The sequence below is a fragment of the Protopterus annectens genome, chromosome 9.part0, assembly GCF_019279795.1.
Source record: "Protopterus annectens isolate FY-2018-M chromosome 9.part0, PAN1.0, whole genome shotgun sequence".
Classification (NCBI taxonomy): Eukaryota; Metazoa; Chordata; order Ceratodontiformes; family Protopteridae; genus Protopterus; species Protopterus annectens.
The window spans coordinates 1,957,807,011-1,957,828,430 of record NC_056743.1 but is presented as its reverse complement, the minus strand read 5'-3'; the positions used below and the strand labels follow the sequence as shown (position 1 = coordinate 1,957,828,430).

Genomic DNA, 21,420 nt, shown 5'->3' with positions numbered 1-21,420 from the left:
CACCCCAACACTGTGTTCATGGGTGATTTCAACTACCTTAACTTATCCTACCATAAACTGGGTTACACATACCTCATCTAACATGCAGGCTCAAAGATTACTGGATTTTGCAATGCAAACACTGTGGAACAGCTAGTCTGCACACCTACTAGGGATGCAAATATCTTGTATCTGGTACTAAGAAATATGAGGTAATGTTGTACCCCCCCAGTGTAATGTCCTCATTTGTCAGATCAGATCATAATGTGGTCATCCTTGAAATAAATATAAAGCCTGAACTCCCAGCAGCCCCAGAACCTTTAAGAAGTTTTCCAAAGTTAAATAGCGTGAATCATGACCTGTTAGGCCCACTAGAATTTCTATTCAACCATAGGCTCCGGACAAGCTTCATCCCTAGGAAATGGAGAACTGTAATGGTCTTCCCTCTACACAAAAGGGGAACCATCAGCAGACCCAGAGAACTACAGAACCATAAATTTGACTAGTCTTACATGTGGGTCTATGTTCAGTCATCTAATGAGAAATCCATCAAACCTCTGTTCATCAAACTTAAAACATTGAATGCTCACTTACGAATTTTCATTCATCAAATATTTTACCCTGGGAATGGAGTTGGTTGGCCAGTATTAGGAAATTTTCCCTTTTCCCCACTCACTGTAGTGCAATCTTGGAGTTGGTATATATAAGTAGGGGTGTGTGGGGGTGTAGTCCCCCACCTGGGTGGGTTTGATATACTGCGGTGTATGTTTTCGTATGCATATTGGTCCACTGTCTGTTTTCCTTGGATAAAATATTCAGTGATTGAACATTCACTGAAATGAACGTTCGATGTTTTAAGTTTGATGAACAGAGGTTCAATGGATTTTGCATTCGATGACTGAACATACATCCCTTATATGCAAGGCCATGGAAAGTATTATCATGCACCTGACAAACAAAGACATAGAAAATTGTCAAATACTGCACCATCCCCATTCGGTTTGGTCAAGGGCAGGTCATATCTACTATACCTGATGGACTTCAAAAAGGTCACTGGAGATGTGGATGAGAGCAAAATGGGGCATACTGTCTACTTCAACCTGACAATGGCATTTGAAGCAATACTTCAGTTGGGTATTATAGGCAAACTCACAAATTTAGGCACAAACCCGTGTCATCAATGGCTTCAGGTAGGACATACAAAGTTAGGGTAGGGGAATACACCTCCACCAAGAGACCTGTCACTAGTGGTGTCCCACAGGGCTCAGTACTGGGATTTCTCCTCTTTGGAATATACTTTTCTGAAATCAAGGCAAATGTAAGGGCCTTTGGCTGACCAAATTTGCTGACGACTGCAAGTTGGGTACAATTGCTGAAGCCTCCAAACATGTAGATATCCTCCAGGAGGGTATGACACAGACAAATAATTGGTGCCAGAACCATGGCCTAAAAATCAATGCAAAAAAAATGCATAATTATATCCTTTGGAATGATGATTACCCTTGCAAGCAAACTGCAACAATGATAACACTCCCCTAAGAATAGACCTAGTGGTAAGGGATTTCAGAACTCACATTTTCAGTAACCTGAACTTTGATTACCATGTGTCTATAGTGCTGAGAAAATCCTTCTGTGTGACACAACTTATAAGTAAGGGGATGACATCCAGATCTAAGGTGATCATAGTCTCACCGTACTCAGCCCATATTAGACCAATAATTGAGTACAATGCACCATTCAGCATGTATATGAGCAGGCATTTGCAACAGCTGGAACCACAGGATTCCTTACTAAAATAATACAGGGTGTAAATAATGTACTATGAGGAATGCCTCAAAGCCCTGTCTCCATAACTCTCAACTGTTCAGATTTTCGCAGAATGTTCAGATTTTTGGATCATAGTTTTGGTCTGTTTCTCATACAATTTGTGGTTTCTTGGCAAATTTCAGGGATAATCTGAAGACTAAAGTCACTTAATAATGACATATATTTGAGTTTCAGAGTTGAGATCCTTCAGAAAATGTATGTTAAAACAAACCTTGTTACCCTACCAACTTTCTAAGTTAACAAAAGCAATATTTAAAGTATGTCCTTATATTTGGGCTTTTGTACCCCCATTTTGTCAGGTTTTGTCCAAATTTGTTGCACTGAAGGGTTAAGAGATATATCTGTCCTTGAACTCAGTCTCATACAGTCTACTGAGGGGCGATCTATACCTAAGATTCGAGGCGTTCTCTGATTCAACCCTGACGGAGCTGTTACACATTTGCAAAGCAAACAAGCAACAGAACTACCCATGTGGGAAGGTAATTTTTTTTAAGTGTGTGCGAGAGAGATTGTGCATATGTGCACGTGTGTGTGTTTAAATGTGTGAGGGGCATAGATGCTCTGAACTGTTCCTTATTTCACAAGATGTCTCTGATTTCACCTCATATTTTGGTCTTTTACTTTCAAAGTTTGCATTTTTTATTTTGCAAATTAATGAGGACTGCAATCACTAAATAATGAAATACATTTGAGTTTCAGACAGATCTTTAAAAAAGCATGCTTATGCAAAGCCTGCTATTCTTACAACTTAGACTGCACTACTGAAGAAAGCCTTGCGGCTGAAACCGGTCTAGTTACTGTGTTCAATAAAATTATATTATATTGATCTTCCTTGGTGCTGGCTATTCTCTTGTTTTGGGTCTACTAAGCACACTTGCTGTGCACCTGCCTAACTTGCTAGCTCACTTTTTACACATTTTATAAGTATATAAGGACAATATGTGTCCTTGACTTTTGGTCCTCTGTTCCTTATTATTTTTTTAGCTTTCTGCTTGATTCCTGAGCTAAGAGGTTGAGAGGTAAGTGGAAAGAGTTGCAGTGAATTACACACAGTATTCTGACAGCAGTGTTCTGAGAAGATGCACTCCTGTGTTGCAGTTATTTATGTACAGTCTCAGTAATACAAGTGGCTGAAGTTAATGGTCACGTGTGTGTGTGTGTGTGTGTGTGTGAGACAGAATGTGTATGTATGCACGGTGGTTGCAATGGGTAGCACAGTGTATGGTTTTGATAGCAGCAAACTGAAATATACATGCCTGTTATTTAAACATGTATTCATTCATTCATTTGATCCTAATCAGAGATCCGATGTGCACATAGCCAAAAAAAGAAATTGCTGTAATTGTAGAGGCATCTGTGTGTTTCTTTGTGTAGGTTTGTGTGAAGATATTTTAAAACTATTGTGGCCAATATATTACAATATTAAATCTGAGGTATGCACAGTCAGTAAATGTGGCTTTAATTGCTGCATGTGGGGGGATACAAGTAACTGACCCAGTGGTGGATGCAAAACAGATTTGGATGGGGGAGCTATTGTCAGCTGAACATCAACTGTACCTGTTACTCAGTTCTACACCCCCTTACTATATATACTAACACCCTGTTTACACAGATACAAGGTAGTGACAACACTACAAACTGTACTGTTTGCAATTATCAGTTCATTTTTAACAGAAAGTCATTGCAGATCCAACTGTCCTTGACTTCCTAAACCTCTGAAACTCCCATATCCCCACCAATAATAAAACTAGGAACCTAAATTTTTGCCAGCAGATAAATAAAACATGAATCATGGAGGGAGGGTTTCATGATGCATCACCTCCCAAACTTCTGGAATAAACTCCTCCTACATGTTAATTATTGCAACTCACTATATCTCTTTAAATATACACCAGATGATTTGGGTATCCACAACTGTACTCCTAGGTAGATTGGTATAACTCTCCTGGAAAAGTGAGGTGAAGCCTGAAGGAAGACACTGGCAAATTGTGAACTGCCATATTTGTATTTGCATTTCCACAAACATAAGCAGTGTCATAATAAAATAGCCAAATTTGCAGTAAACTGTAACAATAGAAAATATCACTGCCTAGTCCTCAGAGAATTAAAATAGTACATCAAGTATTTCTTTCTCAGGTAACCACAATACACAGACTTCTCTATAAATCAGAAAATTGCCCAGCCCTTAAATTAATACAGCACTACTCCCCCAGTACTATTTTACACTCAAGGAAAAAGTACTATAACAAATCATCTAATACTCAGGTTCTCCCTGTATTTGAATTCTGTAGCTAAACTATGAAAACAAATCCCAGTATCAGTGAAATCTATTCAGAATACAACTAAAACTTCATATATGAAAATTATGGATCTGTTCCTTTGTAACTCCAAGATAAATGCCACTGTTGTCTTCAGTTTGCCATATCAACAAACCACTTCTTTTCTTTCAAAATCATGTGCTCTACAACCAGTATTCACCAGTACATGAGTAGTTTTACTACATCCTGTCAGCCATGCACATAGTTTTGTGACATTGATCACCCCTCCTCTGCACTTCTACTATAAACCTTAAGGTAACTGTAGAATAACAGGTGTGTTGTACCTTTAAGAATCATTTCCAAGATCTGTGTGTGCATATAAATACCAAGCACGTGTTAGCTTCAGTGCCATTTTTAGGTGTAGCCAGAATGTTAACATCCATGTGCACGATAGTTAATCTTTTTATTAGTTAAAGCTACTTAATCTCATTTATGATGTGTTTGCATACAATAAAGCTGCTTGAACAAGAACCCACGATGCTTGCCTGTTTTATCGTGACCTGGCGAGTGACATGGTGTCAGAACAGGGATTGCAAAGACTATTCTTCAGAGCCACAAGGTGCAGAGGTAATGGCGAAGGCAGACTAAAAGAACTGACAGTGAAAAAAAGGGCCAGAGTCAAAGGTAAAGAGAACACATTATTTATTTATTGAAAGAGGTTAAATGGAGTATTACAAGGGCACAAAACATATTGTTAAACAAATAAGTAGTACAGAAAAGTTTATTAAGCAAATAAGAAGTAGAAAAGAGCTCATTAATCAGATGAAATGTTTGAAACCGAGTTATTTGGTAAAACAAGCATTAGAAAAGTACATAAACGGTTCAGAATTGTAAAACAAGCATGCCTAAAGTAAAACGGGTATGTTTAGAGTTAAAATGAGCACAAGAAAGTACAGTGGGCATGAAAAGAGATTAAATAAGCAAAACAAATATAACACAAGGGCATAAAGGGCATAAAAGGCACATTAAGAGATTAAATGAGTGAAATGACTAATAGAAAGGGCAGAAAAGGGCACATTGAGTATAAATAAAGCAAAAGCAACTGCGTGTGTTTTGGGTGAATTACTGTGTTTGGTACAAATTGCTACTTCGTATTGATTGAAGCCTTGAATAGCATAAGAAGAGTTGTTCGAAGTATCTCAAAGTGTGTAAAAGTGCTTACACTGTGTGCTCATTGCTGTGCATTAATTCTGAAGAGTTTGTTGTGTGCAAAGTGCAACTCTTTCATGAAGTGCAGTCAAGTGAAGCCATTTTGAAAAAGTTCTTGTGCCTGGGTGTGTCTGTTCACAGAGTGCCGCTATTACAGAGTGTTTCTCGCACTATAGAGTTGTTTGGCCAAGTGCAGCCATTTTGGGGAGATTCCAGTGTGCTGTGTACTGTTTGTTCGCAAAGTGCAGTTATTTTGTGGTGTTTCTCACTCTGAGCTTCTTCTGCCAAATACACTCGCAAACTGCAACTACTTCGAAAAGTTTATTTGCAAAGTGCCATTACTTTGGAATAGTTTATTCACAATTTGCCATTACTTCAAAAAAGTAAAGTGCCATTATTTCAAGGTAGCTTATTCACAAATCACAATTACTTCGAAACAATTCATTTGTAAAGTGCCATTGCTTCGAGATAGTGTATTCGCAAAGTACAGTTACTTCAAAATTTGCCCTCAGCTTCTATTGCTCAGTTTATTTGCACTGTGCAGTTGTTAAAAATGCTTCTTAACATGGTGATAAATGTCTTTGGCAGTAAAATGTTGATAAATGGCTTTGGCATTAAAGTAATTACAAAACAAAGGCTCGTACAGTAAAATGATGATAAATGACTTTAGCATTTTGCCTTTACAAGATAAACAGCTCATATAGTAAACTAATTTCAAGGCAGGTGGCTTTACAATAAAGAGATTTCAAAGTGTTGCAGTGCCCAGGAAACGTATTTCATGAAATTCAGTTATACAGTTGTGTTGTTACAAGTATTGGCATAAATTCAAGCACATGTATATTTGTATGTTCAAGTGTGTATGTTCATGCATATATGCAAGAGTTTTCACTGAGATATGTTAATAAGGCAGATGGATTTTGCAAACCGCAACCACTTGTGTTTGATCAGAATATTTCAGAGAACTGGAGAATATTTGGGCAAGAATACGATATATTTATACAAGCAACTTATTCTGATAAAGATGTAGATACCAGGGCATTCATTTTGTTAAACCTAGCAGGATCAGAAGCCATTGAAAGGGAGTGTTCATTTGTGTATGCACCAGCAGTGTATGAAGGTGAATAAGAAACTCGTCATGTTGTTGTGTAGGCTGAATCAAGGGAAGACACTGAATGTTTAAAGCTAATTCAGAGAAACGTGTAACCCGCAGACTAATGTTACACTAGACAGGCATTTGTTTTACACGAGAGATCAAAGGCAAGGGGAAACTTTTACAGCTTATATTACTCATTTGAGAAACAAAGCTAAAACATGTAAGTCTGGTGATTTAAAGGATGAATTAATAAAGGACCGACTGGTGTGTGCTATTAATAATGCTGCTGTGAGAAAGATTTTGCTTCGTGACAGTGACTTAAAGTTGAGTAAAGCCACTGAGATTTGTCAGATTCATGAAGTTACAGAAAGGCACACAAATATATTTGCTAGTGATAAGACCATGGTTTCAGTTGGCTCCAAATCTCATGTAGACAGTATGCAACATGTGACAGGCAAAAGCAGGCCTAAGCACATGGCAGCAGCAGCCCCCACGAGACTTCCAGGTAAAACCCATAGTCTTCTAGCACATTCCAAGAACAGTTCAGTTAAAGGAGCATGCTCACTGCAAAAACAAGGGTACCTAGTGCAAAACAAACATTGCTCAGTACAGCATAAGAGTGAATCAGCACAACCTAAATCAAGCTTTATTGTTAACTGTTGCAATTGTAGTGCTAACCATGAGTCCATAAGAGAAAAGTGCATGGCATTTGATCAGCAATGTCATAGGTGTAAGAAATGAAACCATTTTCAAAGATTTTGCAAATCAAGTAAGCCTTACACAGTTTCAAAGAAGGGTCACTCCAAAAAGCAAGTTAATCATTGGACGGCAGAGTGGTGCAGCGGTAGCGTTGTCGCCTCACAGCAAGAGGTTCTCCGATTCTGTTCTTGGCTGGGGTGCCTTGTGTGTGGAGTCTGTATGTACTCCCTGCATCTGTGTGGGTTTCCTCCGTGTGCTCTGGTTTCCTCCCACATTACAAAAACATTGCATCTGGAGCATTTCTCCTCGGGCCTTTGCTGAAAATTGTCTTTGTTCCAAGTCAGACTTTCCCAGCAAGCAAATGTGAAATAAATAAATGAAATCAAATAGACCCGCAACAGTCTGCTTTCCATGTAGATGGTGTATCAGTAATTGGTTTAAAGACTGATGCAGTAGATTTATTAACAAGAAATGAAGTGTTTTGTACTATCTGGATCAATGGTAAATTCACAGAGCTTAATTAAAATAGACACTGATTCAAAGTGCAATGTCATGTCCGTAAATACTTTTGCAAGGGTCAGACCTGGTGAACAGCTAAATGTGACTAGTTGTGTGAAACATATAGCTTATTGAGGTGAACAGATTCAAACCAAAGGCTCAGTAGTGCTTTCATGTTATGTGGCTATGAGCTGTTATAGCCTATTGTTCTATGTGGTTCGAAGACTTGTACAGTCATTATTGTGTCTCAGAGACAGTTTGAAAATGAATCTGCTTATTATACCAAAGAAGTTCATCAGATAAGCACATGTCCTAGTTCCAGCTTCACAGATGCTATTTTTTCAGAGTATGCTGATGTTTTTGAGGACAGATTGGGCAAACTTCCAGTTGTGTACTCCGTGAAATTAGACACAGAAATCAGCCCAGTGGTCAGACCAGCAAGAAGAGTTCCGATAGCTATGCAGCATAAGGTCAAAACGCAGCTGGACAAAATGGTGCAACAAGGTGTAATTTGTTCAGTTACAGAACCTACCGGATGGGTATCGTCCATGGTAGCAGCTCATAAAAAAGGCTCAGATGAAATCAGAATATGTATTGACCCAAGAGATTTGAATAAAGCATTGAAGAGACTGCACTATCCCATGCGTACAATCAAAGAGATTGCAGCCCTGATACCGAATGACACTGTTTTTTCTGTCTTATGCAAAGAGTTTATTTTGGCAAGTGATGCTTGATCGTAAATTTTCATTACTTACTACATTCACTACCCCATTTGGAAGATATAGATTCCTCAGAATGCCATTTGGATTAAGTTCTGCAAGTGAAGTCTTCCAGTGTGCAAAGGAGCACATTTTTGGGCTATCCATGTGCCATAATAATAGATGATATATTGGTCGGGGGCAATGGTTAGATAGAGCATAACAGAAATCTTAAGAGAGTGCTAGAAAGAGCATGTGAAATGAACTTAAAGCTCAATCCTCTGAAGTGCAAATTCAGACTAAAAGAAGTTACATATGTAGGTTATTTGTTTAACAGCACTGGCTTGAGACCAGACCCGTCCAAGCAAGCAACCATTCTTGAGATGCCAGCACCAGATAATGTGAAAGCTCTACAACGTTTTCTTGGTATGGTCAATTACTTAGGCAAGTTCACACCAGATTTCAGTGAGTTGACAACGCCTTTAAGAGAGCTCACATATAAAAATGTTACTTGGCTAGACCAGCACCGGAGAGCATTTGAAGTTCTTAACCAGAAAATTGCTACCCCCCCCCCCCACATTAAGATACTATGATGTCAACAAACCAGTGACTCTTTCCTGTGGTGCTTCAAGATTTGGTTTAGGTGCAGCTATTCTCCAAGAAGGCAAGCCAGTACCCAGACCGAGATGCGATATGCTCAAACTGAGAACTTTTGGCAACAGTGTTTGCATGTTCCAAGTTTCATGATTATATCTGTGGTTGAGAAATCCAGATTGAAACTGATCCATCAACCTTTGCTTACTATTTTAAAGAAGCCTATGCATTCATCTCCAGTGATATTACAAAGAATGATGCTCAAATTGCAAAAGTACAACTTCAGAATGGTCTATACGAAAGCCTAATACCTTATCCAGATCGTCTAGAAATATAACAGAATAGCTTGATGAAGAGAATTTTGACTGATGTCATGGAAGTGCATAATTTTTCTACCATAAGACTTGATGAGCTAAGAGATCATACAAAGACTAATCCAGTTTTGCAGAAGCTCACTCACTATATCCATGCTGGATGGCCGTCAAAACAATCAAGTGTACCACCAGAAGTGCAATCTTACTTTTCTTACAGAGATGAGATGTTGAGGGAAGATGACATTATTTTTAAAGGTCCTAAAAATTGTTGTTCCTACTTCCTTACAACAAGAATATATCCAGAATTTGCATCGCGGTCAACCGGGTTCCGAATCTACTAAGAGAAGAGCAAGAGGACTAGTATTTTGGACTTCTCTAGTGAAAGACATTGATAGAGTACTTTCTTCCTGTTCAGTATGTAACAGTAATTGCGCATTTGCAAAGAGAGCCACTTCAGCTAAGTCAAGTTCCTGATCTACATTGGTCAATTGTAGCTACTGACATATTCGAGTAGAACAATCAATATTACTTGGTACTGGTAGACTTTTATTTGAATCGGTTCGAGATCAATTTACTACCTAATCTAACTTCTACTGCAGTCATTACTAAGTTGAATGCCATTTCTCAGTCTATGACAGTCCACATAAATTAATCTCTGACAATGGTACGCAATTCCCCAGTCAGTTGTTTCAGAATTTTGCCAGAGAATGGGATTTCGTACATGTTACTAGTAGTTCAGAGTATCCACAATCAAATGGACTTGCTGAACGTGCAGTACAGAGTGCAAAGCAATTACTTGAGAAGTCAAAGCGCGATAATGCCAATGTTCTTTTGAACTTACTCAGGCTTAGAAACATACCCCGTGATGATATACTTGGTTCACCTGCTCATAGACTTCTGTATAGGCAAATCACCACAACATTGCAATCAGTTCTAGTTTATTGAGGCCTAAAGGTAAGAACAACCAAGCAATCAAAGCCCAGTTATCTAGAAAGCATTCTTTTGAAACGTCCAGCTATGACAACTTGAGCATATTATCTGATGAAAAAAGGAGAGACAGCGAGGATACAAACAGTGAAAGGTTTCGACTAGATTGGTCAAGTAATGAGTATTTGTGCTGGGCCAAGATCCTATTTTGTTAAATCCGAGGGTGTGGAGTACAGGAGAAATTGCAGGCATCTTCTTCCTGTAGCAGAACTGGTATTGCAGCATCATACCTGTGATAAAGACTCTAACTCGCAGAGAAATCCACATGATATTCCTGTTACAGAACTTATCTTGATTCCTGATACCATTCTGACAGATGATTCCAGTGTTCCTAAGATTGAATAGTCAGCAGAGACAATCCCAGTTGCTAAACCAGATCCCAAATTTTATGTCACATGATATGGTTGCATTTCAAATCCCAGTGTGAAATACACAGCAACTTGCGCGTAGTTGTATACATGTATCTAGCTTTGTATAATTGGATGATGAAAATCATTTCTATGTAAATTGCATATTAATTAATTTCACTAACAATATCTAACTTATTTTCTCAAAGAAGGAGGATGTAGAATAACAGGGGTGCTATACTTTTAAGAAGCATTTCCAAGATCTGTGTGCATATAAATACCAAGCACATGTTAGCTTCAATGCCATTTTGAAGGTGCAGCCAGAATTTTAACATCAATGTGCACGATAGCTAATCTTTTTATAAGTTAAAGCTACTTAATCTCATTTATGATGTGTTTACATACAACAAAGCTGCTTGAACAAGAACCTAAGATGCTCACCTGTTTTATCCTGACCTGGCGAGCGACAGTAATTATATACATATATGCAATCTATGAATCTACTTTATACCCTGTGAACCTGCTTTATACCCCACCACTTAACTACAGTTTCCTGCCCTAGCTAGTTCATTCTCTCACAACTTCTTTGAATTTCTAGGGACTAATTACAATTTATTTATTAACTGCAAAATCTACTTGGCTGGAGAAGTTTGATAAGATAGTAGTTGTAGGTCTTGATTTTCTACTGTTTACACAACCTGGTGTCTGGTAGCCTTGCTGTCTCAGAAATAGTATCCACACAAACACCTATGAACTGCAGGACTTGTATGGGGGAGAGCTGTGACTTCTTGAAATTGACACAAATGACCCCTTATTGGCACCAACTGTTTCAGCTACATGCCTTCTGAATACCCACAACTTTTCAGTTTTTAAGTCTTCATGGATATAGTCAGGCCAATAAAGCCAAACCCCACAGGCATGTTTCAGCCATCTTATTGCCCTCAGCAGACACCCATAGCGCCTTATGGTGTCCAGATCTTTTTTGTGTCTGGCTTCTTTAACAGTATTAGAAAGTGTGAGGAATTATTAACAAAACAAAATAACACTAAGCTAATCTAGGATGTGCTGCAGTACAGAAATTAATTACTGTTTGTCACTTATTATTCATATTTCTGTTACATAGCTGAGAGCCCAATGTTTTATTGAGGAGTATAGTGTCATATGCCATGGTGGAAGAAAGGGAAATTCATTGTCAGTGTCCATCTACATCACATTATACCTGATATACCACTAGTTGTTTGTTGACTATGGTGGTGGTGCTGCGGTAGCACTGACGCCTCACAGTAAGATGTTGTCCTGTTCAGTTCTCAGCTAGAGCGTCTTCGGTGTGGAGACATGTGTGAATGGGCGTACCTTCTTGAAGGTTGTGTGTCAGAGCTGGCAATTTTGCACGTAAAAATCTACTGCCAATCATTAGTGGACCGGAGTTCCGCTGTGGCGACCCCTAACCGGGAAAAGCCGAAAGACACAACAACCACTAGTTGTTTGTTAGTAGTTATAAAAAAAAAGAATATTTCCATATGTACTTAATATTTCAGAAACCAAGTGACATACAAACTGTTGCATGACACCAGGTGAAACTTTAGATGTTGTTTAAGAAAACCATCTTTGATATTTGAACTATGAGATGCACATCTTGAGATATATTCCTTATTATTTATATTGCTAAATTATACAGGAAATCATATCTTTTCATATTTCTGTAAATATCTCAATAAACATGCACATATACATAAATGTATTGTTTCCATGTGAAAGCTTATGTCTGGTTAACCAAAATGTTCTAACAAAATATATTTAGGTTGTGCTACGTCAAATAGTATAAAGAATTATGTAACTTTTACAATTCTCTCTTCACAATTTAAGTTTCTTTTTTTCAGAGAATGGTCAGATGCAAGAAGCTGTGAGAGTTATAAGCATTTAGCCTTAACAAGTAAACAGTCTTTCAAGAAAGATCAGTCTTATGCCACAGATTGTGCTAATAAATGTTCTATTACTCACTGAAAGAGGCGTATATAAAAAAGGTCTTCAACTTGGCCCAAAGTCACTATTATGCGATTTACCAGCAAGTTGTCAGTACTTCAGTTTTTTTGAATATGACCTCCTGGCACCTCAGCTCTGATGAGAAATGACTTCACAAGGAAAGGAAAACACAGCAACATTTGGTGGTAGAACTGCTTAAAGGAAGCTTTTGGCGCTAAGCAGCTTTTGGCGGTAGAACATTGCTGCCGTTTTGGCGGTAGAACATTGCTGCCGTAACCGTTTTTTTTTCTTTTCCTCTCTGTCAAAGCAACAGTGAGCATGTTATTGTGCCACCAATATCAGTGATGCTGATGCCGGGGCACAGTCATGGGCAACAGGCAAATGAATGATCATAATTTAAAGTAGGCGAGCCACTTGTAATTTGGTAGCACATTACTTTAAGGTGGAGAGGGGGGTTGATATTTTCAGGCAAATGCCGAACAGTTAAGAGGGCATTGACTGTAGTTAAGCAAGTGTCTGTCCAAATAAGTGCTCGACAGTGCATTCTAATTCCCCAATGTCAAATAAAGCACACTTGCGCTCAATTATACACAGCTGCAAAATGCAAATCCATTTCTTCAAGGATCCGTACTCCCCATGTCGCCTGTATCTGCCGACCCAAATTTAGCAACATGGCTTGTAGAACATGATTGGACTTTCAGGATCAGCTGATAAGCAAGTGATCCTGACAGTTCAGTCATGCTTGACACAAACCACACAAACCAGGAAAGTTAAAAATGAGTGAGTGTTGGTACTATTTGCAACAAAAGTGCTAAATAATGTTATTGTTTACTTGTACCCACCCAGTGTCACTTGTGTTTAACTTTCCTTGTAGTTCAGTCATGTTTCATGTGTGCTGCAAATATATAGGGGGAAAAAGTTGTTCATAGGTTCATACTAGGCTATCTGCCCGAGGGCATTTACAAGCCTAGCCCATAGTTTTGTGGCTTACGCCACCCCTTTAGTATGGGGAACTATACCCATTATTTTGCTGTGCCTCTGTTGAGCAGTGACACTGAGGTAATCCCTGGGGTATATCTGCGATCTCCCATCCATTGGTCAAGATTTCTCTTGAACAAGGCCAGCGAGGTGCTCTGCCTCACATATACCGGGATTTTATTCCACAGCATAGGGAGTCTTTGGGTGATGAATCTATCCCTCCAGCACGTCCTATTAATAGCCGTGTCGAGGTTTAAGTCTCCGCCTTGTGGCTCTGACGGATCTAGATTTTTGAGGTGAAGCATATTCATCAAATCTGGGTTTGACATGGCCTTGTATGTTAGGCAAAGGTCACCTCTGAGCAAGCGTAAGCGACTGAATAGAGCTGGAGTTCTTTCAGTCGGGCAGCATAGGACAGATGTTTGAGACCCTTTATCCTTTTGGTGAGGAACTTTTGTGGCCTCTCCAGCTGCTGCAAGAGTCGGGTCAGATACATTCCGAATGGGGCATTGTACTCAATCATTGGTCTGATGAGTGATGAGTATAGGGAGACTATGACCTCCCTTGATCTAGATGAGAATCCCTTCATGATAAGGTGGGCAATGTAGAAGGTCTTCCTAACTACTTTAGCTACATGGGTGTCGAATGACAGACTACTATCAACCTGGGTCCCCAGGTCCCTGATAACTTCTTCTGTGCTCAGTGGATTGCCACCTATTTGGTAGCTAGGGGTAACCTTGTTTTTCCCGAAGGGTATGACTATGCATTTTTTGGCATTTAACTTTAGGCCATGGCTCTGGCACCAGTTATCCGTTTCTGTGAGACCCTTCTGAAGGATATCTGTGTCAGATGTGTTTTCTACTATGGCGCCCAGTTTGCAGTCATCTGCAAACTTTGTCAGCCATAACCCTCCTGTGTTTGCTTGTACTTCGGAAAAGTAGATGCCAATGTATGGCACAGCAGAAAAATACAGTCAAGAGGTAGCCTCTAATGGTGGAGGTTTAGCTCCCCTAGCACCCCCGGTAAATCCGCCACTGTGACCCTACTGTCATTTGCTCAGTTTAGGTAATAATCGTTCTGGCAGAACTAGCATGCATTTGTGTAAAGCCAGCTTTAATAGTTTATTTACTCTGGCTGTTTATTTTTTAACACAATCAGATATCTGAGGTATGCAGTCATAAAGTAACTGCAGTTAAAGGATGTGAGAGTGTTGGTGAACAAACTGTATGTGGAGGAATTCCAGTGCATCTAAACGTAGAGAGTCAGCCATGATTTTTTTCACTTTCCGTCACAAACACCAGTATTGTACACAATGAGTAACTCTTTGTGCCAGTGGTACAGTGAACAGCATTGCCATCTCATAGAGCTTGGTTCTCTGGTTGAGTTTTTTTGCTCTGAATCCTTCACTGTGGAGTCTACATGAGCTACCCATCTCTGTGTGGGTTTTATCCCGGTGCTCTATTTTCATCCTTCAGATCCTCAGGTGTATAATGTATGCCTGTGGCCAGATGTGCTTTTATCAGAGGGTACACAGAGGGTTACCATCTTTTTTTGGGGGGAGGGGTACAGAGACACCATTCCCATATATGATTTATTTATTATTGCAAACATTTGTCCATCATAGTTTATTGGCAACTACTATTCTGTCAGCTTTTGTCAGGAGACACAGTTGGAATAATGGCTTAGGTCTTTACCTACCATGCACAAGGTTCAATCATGTGCTTCTGTGGGGCTCCTCCCACATCCCAAACCATGTTGGATGTTTTCAACTGTAACTCACCCCCTAAAAATTTTGAAGGGCATTGTCGGCTGCAGTCTATTGGGTGAAGTCTGGTATAGACCAATTACTTCAGGTATCAACTGGGTTGCAAAGTATCTTTTGGATAGGAGAATATGAATCACAGTCTGAGTGCCATGTCAAGCATAGCTATATGATAGTGTAAAAATTGATCCTAGGTGAGATGGTCACATTAACTAATGTCACCAAAATGGACAGGACAACATGGGATGGTGTTGATAATGGGGGGGGGGTGCTGAATGTTCATATCAGGACAGAAAGAATGGGATATAAGAACTGCCTGAGCCAACATAAGTGAAACAATAGGAATAAAGAAGGAGAGGCCATTTTAGACTTCTGTCTGGCAAATGGCTTGATGGTGGCCGACACATGGTTCAGTAAGAGAAACAGTCACATGATCACATACGAGAGTGACCAACATGCATAGCCAGCCTCAGGCATAGGCCAACTAGGCAGCTGCCTAGGGCGCCGGTCTAGCAGGGGCACTTTTCCAGTATTTATTTGGTGTAGGTAGACCAGGATGGGGGCACCAGGTAGTGTGGTGGGGGGCACCGTGGAGCCCTTTTGCCTAGGGCACCAGTTGACCTAGGGCCATTCCTGCCAACATGCACCCCGGGTTGATCTCTTTCTAGTAAGGGAAGGGCATAGGAGCACAATCAGAGATTTTAAAGTCATCCCCAGTGAAACAGTTTGCTCACTGCATAAACCACTGGTGGCTACAATCAAATGCAAGTAGTGGTCAGAGAAGGCTCTTAAGTTAACAGAGACCAGGCTGAATTCTTGGAAGTTCACTGGAGTGAAAGCACAAGAGTTCAAGGAAACACTCGGAGCTGAAGCACCACAGAAAGAAGAGGAAATGGAGCTGACAAAGGTTGTAGCACCTCAAAGCAGTATGTTTGATGACTATAGAACAGATAAGGAAATAAGGTGCATAAAGAAATCTGGTGGCGAAATGTAGAAATCCATAAGGTTAGTAAAAGAAAGGAGTGCAGGAAAAAAGTGGGAGACAGAAAAGACTAAGCTAAGAAGGGATACTGGTTGGCTAAGAAAGAAGCTATGACAGCAATCACAATAGCAAAGAACAAGGCATCAGAATCACTCCCCAAGCTTCCAGAGTGACAGAAAAGGCTAAAAAGTAAGACATAGTATGAAAAAACAAGAGAGAAGTAAGCCGGATGGTGCGAGGCCAGGATGGGGAGAGCAGATGGGCATTAGGGAGGTGCAGGTGGGAAACAATGTGTATCAGTGAGCCATAGAGTCCTTTATCTAGGGCTGCATTTCTTCCATGGCTGACCTTGTCGATTGCAGACAGACATCTGAGATATATATAGCCCATGAAGTGGCAACAATGAATGGATACTGAGAGGGTCCATGTAAGAAAATGACTGACACCATCTGTTGTTTTATCAGAGGTAATAGTCATTGACCTGCTATAATGCACACCATTCCAATTAGTCCTATCCATTCAGTTGCTTCCTACAGCCCCCCCCGTGATGTCATTAGCCACCGCACTGCTGTTGAGTCAGGATAGATTCTCAGTAGTTGATGTTGCTGAGGGGTGTACCGGGTGAAGCCCTAATTATAACCCAGGCTCAGTTAGACACCTGAGTGACTTTCAGCACTGATAGTGAAGGTGGACATGCCCATCCTAGGGGTCAGAGCACAAGCTGGTGAGGTCAGATTGTTTGTTGAAGCCACAGAAGAGACCACTTGGGACTGCTAAGACAATTCAGTTGCTCTAGAGCCTTGGACATGCATGCCCTCACAGACCAAACCCCACTGTCTGTAAAGTCAATATAACTGCAACTAGCAGGCTGAAAGGGTGGGCCTTAAGTACAAGCCTGGTCAAGCAGTGTATATGACAGTGCAAGTAAGCACTTTCCCCTCTATCTCCAGACCATCGCTGTTCACTTACCTTTCCCGCTCTGCCGTGCAGACTTACCTGTAGCATCTATCAGGAGCAATTCCACCACACCCACCACCTCTTCCTTCTCCACCAGCAACCCCACCTGGAGGATGGTACTAAGAATAGAGCATGAAGCAATGGCAGGGATGAAAGGGATATGATTGTCAAGGTGTTGCACTCAGGACCAAAACAAAAATCTGATGCTGCTACATTCAGCCAGCCTATGGGGAAAACTTCAGAACAGCATGCTATCATCCAGAGATGATGCCAGGTGACACCAGTTGTGACACCTGAAGGAACATTGTGATGATGGCTTCCTGTCAGGTGACACTAAGTACCCTAATGGTGTTTGCATATGCTGTCCACACAGTCTGAATCCAATAGGACTAGCCGCACCATTCAATGCACCTCCACCTTAGCTGAGGTAGGCCTCCCTTTCTTTGCAATGGCTATAAATACAGCAGAAGCATTTGTAAGACCATTAGGGGGAGCATGTGCCTTGATGAAAAGCAGATGGTGGTTGACCCTGGACAGTGTCTCATATTTTGCTACTACTTTTATTTATGTAATAATTGTATGCTGATGATGGTTATTTTGGTTTTGTTTTTCTTCTTGTTTAATTAAGCATATTTTTTTAAAACAAGAAACATCTTTATTAAATTATCAATTATGACACAATTTATATAACTGAAAACAAACCATATTGACATATTTTCAGTTGCAAATGCTATACATCACATATACTCAATCCAGTCACTGTCAGTCAAACATTACAAAGTTCATTCACTTCCTGCCTTCTCTTAAACCTCACTCCTCCTCCAAACATTATTCTGCATGTACTGTTCCCAAAATTCCCATTTTCTATGTAATTTACTCATTCCTGTTTCTAAACATCCCAGTTCCATTTGTTTTATCTCAATTACTTTATACACTACTTCTAATGATAGCTCAAAAAATCATTTGGTTACTCTCACCAATTTACTTACCCTGTATTTCTATTAGAGTAGTCTGTAGAGAATTTTTAAAGTCTGCCAACTCATTACACTCCTAAAAAATATGTCCCCAATTATCTCTTTCTTCTCCATCACACCTCCAACATTTGTAATCTACCTGACAAAAAATTCTTTGGAGTCTGCTTGCGGTATAAAAATACCTATGCAAACACTCCAAACAAAGATCCTAAATCTTCTAGACTTTGTTGCATAGGTGGGAGTCATACCTATATCCCCTCATTATAATTTTTTGATCTGCTTAGTCAGGCTTTCTTCCCAATCCTTTCTAACACCTTCTGATTGATTCTTATAGTTATGCAATATTTTATATAATCTACTAATTATCCCTTTTTTAACTGCAGCTTCTGTTCTACATTCTACTAAAAACTATACCAGTGCTGGTCTTTCCCTTAGGACCCCCCTATTTTTTTCTCTTTGCCTATATTCTGATATCAGTCCTTGATAGGGAAGGCAATCTCTAGCCAGCAGTCCAAATGAATTATTGGCCTCTTCCTATTTCATTAGCTTTCGCTCTCTAATTATTTGCTCCCAGTACCTTGGTTCCTTTGCCAGTTTTCTCCAGTAAATTTCAGCCTCCTCTTGCCTATTGTCTGTATTCCTAATTGCAGCCATCCCTATAAGCAGAATCTCCTTTTCCATCCTTGTGTTGGATTAGTTCCTACAATACATAGGGAGGAGAGTTTGGTATAATGCTTAAGGACTTTGGCTTACAAATACAAGGTACAAGGTTTGACGCTGATTTCTGATTAATGGCTAGGCTGGTAATAGTCTACAGCCTGCTAACCTAATATTTACCTCTGAACCCATACAAATACTTTTTCCTATTTTATTAATATTAATCATGGCTTGATATGATGTGGCTTGAGTTCATCATTGTCTTATGTGTGCATCGTTAAGTTATCTTTTACTCACTCATTCCTCAGCTACTCACGACTCATTCGCTCACAGCTGAATGCTCATCTATGAATTCCAGTGTAAGATAGTCAAATACACAGATTATGTAAATATACTTTCTCCTAGTTTGTGCAATCTTGGAAGCAGTGTATTTATGGTCTGGGAGTTTTGAGGCAGACACCTCATACTAGGGGTGAAGAGAAGTGTTCCCCCTGCACAAAGCACTTTTTAAAACTTGCCACTGCTTGCAGATGTGTAGGGAGTCATGTGATCAGCACTGAGTTGGTCAGACTTGAGCAGCTGCTGTTCGATTTTGAGTTTATAATGTAGATCTGCATTACAATGTAATGTTAGGTAAAGTGTTTTATGACTGATGGATAACAAGGCAGCATCATGCTTAGATGTATGCATGAAAGCTGTGTGTGATTCTGTCACTGGTTATATGTCATGGCTGGTTTTCCACTGCAGACAAGGCCATTGAGTTCAGCTCTGCAAAGACTGCCTAAAAAGTGGAAAAGATGGGGGATCGCCTCTCACTATTACTGATGCGTTCCTTTGAATCTCATTGACTTTAAATCACATGTCTCTGCAAACTTTGTACCTTGAGTATAATGCAGACTTAAGGCTGTCTTTGAATCATCACCTAAGTCTTTCAGGAAAGTAAATCTCAGACTGCTGACACTTTAGGATTATTTCCTTTATTGCTTGAATTTGGTATGGATAAGTAAATTTAAAACTGAAGCTGAAAATGTAATGCGTTCTGAGTACTTTTTATCTTTACTGTATGTATACATCTGAATCTACTGAATTAAGAATTGTAATAAAGTACATGTGTTATATTTCATTAGTACATAAGATACTGAATTAACAGTTGTAATAAAGTACATGTGTTATATTTCATTATTACATAAGATACTGAATTAACAGTTGTAATAAAGTACATGTGTTATACTTCATTATTACATAAGATACTGAACAGTTGTAATAAAGTACATGTGTTACATTTCATTATTACATAAGAAATGCTTACCTGATCAGCTGCACCTGAAATAACAACCAGATATGCATTTTGAGATGCACACTGTGACTTGGCATTGTGCCAGTTAAGTGTATCAGTTGAAAACCAATAGCATTTCCTTTCAAAGTGAGTCCATTCTTTATACTGTAGTCCACATGGAAAAACTGAAAATACATAATTCAATGTCATTTTATACCACAAACAATTCCAATTTCTTACACTATAAGTTTAAGTTGATCAAGCAGGAAAATATTTGGTACTACGAATCTGTCCATATATATTGTTGCAGCCGCATTGACATGTGCATCCAGTGCCAGAGAAAAGATGAAGTGATTGGGATACCTGCCTCATGTACCAGTTTTTAGGGGTGCTGATCTTCTTAAAAACACTTTGTTTACAAGCTGTCATTATGTGATCATGATAATCTGTAGACAGTTTATAAACTGATGCCAAGCTGTTCATTTCTACACACATACTGACTACCTAAAAAAGCATGTTACACTACAACTGCATAACATGGATTCTTTGGCACTAGGGTATGATCATGGAAAATGATAAATTTAAACTTTGCTGGCATGATTTTCCTGTCATAAATGATAGCAGAATAAAATAAATTACTTTATGAAGTTACAAAAAGTAGTTTTTTTCCATTCTGGTCTCTTGACTTGTTTACAAGATGACTGTAATTGATCAGGGTCAGTTAATGACAGCTTGTAAATTGTTCAGCTGCTCTTTTTCTAAGGTGATGAGTTATTCCACTGCTGTCGTAAAACAAACAAACAAAAAAAAAAAGTTCACAACCTTACATCAACTAATTGGATGTACTCACCAGGGTGTCAAATCCCTTGGCTGCAGCTCTGCCTACATCTACAGCTTATTGAGATCAATAGGTTTATATCTATATCAATATCTACAGAAAAGAATATCGCCGACACTATCGTTGGTCAATATATGTTTAGTTGCAAAATTTGGTTTACTAAGCAGATGGTTAACAGGTGTGAGAGAATGCACAATATTCGGGATAGGAGAATATGCCTTTTTCCTGAAATAGTGATTTCAGACGTATATTTTATATATATATATATATATATATATATATATCTATATATATATATATATATATATCTAGCAGGGAATTATGGGGGTGCAGCTATCTTAGCAGTAATTCAGAAGTGATTCACTTTACTAGAAAATCGTTCAGAAAGGTATTACATATCTGGATGTTCATGTATTTCTACATATTTAGATGTCACGCATGTGATCCACTGTTCTACTCACTTGGTGTTATAGGTGTTGATGGCCACATCTGTCATTGTGGAGTGAATAC

At 39.3% G+C, this 21,420-nt stretch overlaps 1 long non-coding RNA gene across 1 annotated transcript in view; it reads right to left on the bottom strand.

Moving 5' to 3' along the window:
* The window catches only part of LOC122810998, a 40,269-nt gene extending 27,131 nt beyond the window's left edge, over nucleotides 1-13,138 (bottom strand). Inside the window, exon 1 of the long non-coding RNA XR_006366186.1 lies at nucleotides 12,505-13,138. This is a non-coding gene — a long non-coding RNA (uncharacterized LOC122810998). The remainder of the gene's footprint in view (nucleotides 1-12,504) is intronic.
* Between the last annotated feature and the right edge of the window lie 8,282 nt (nucleotides 13,139-21,420).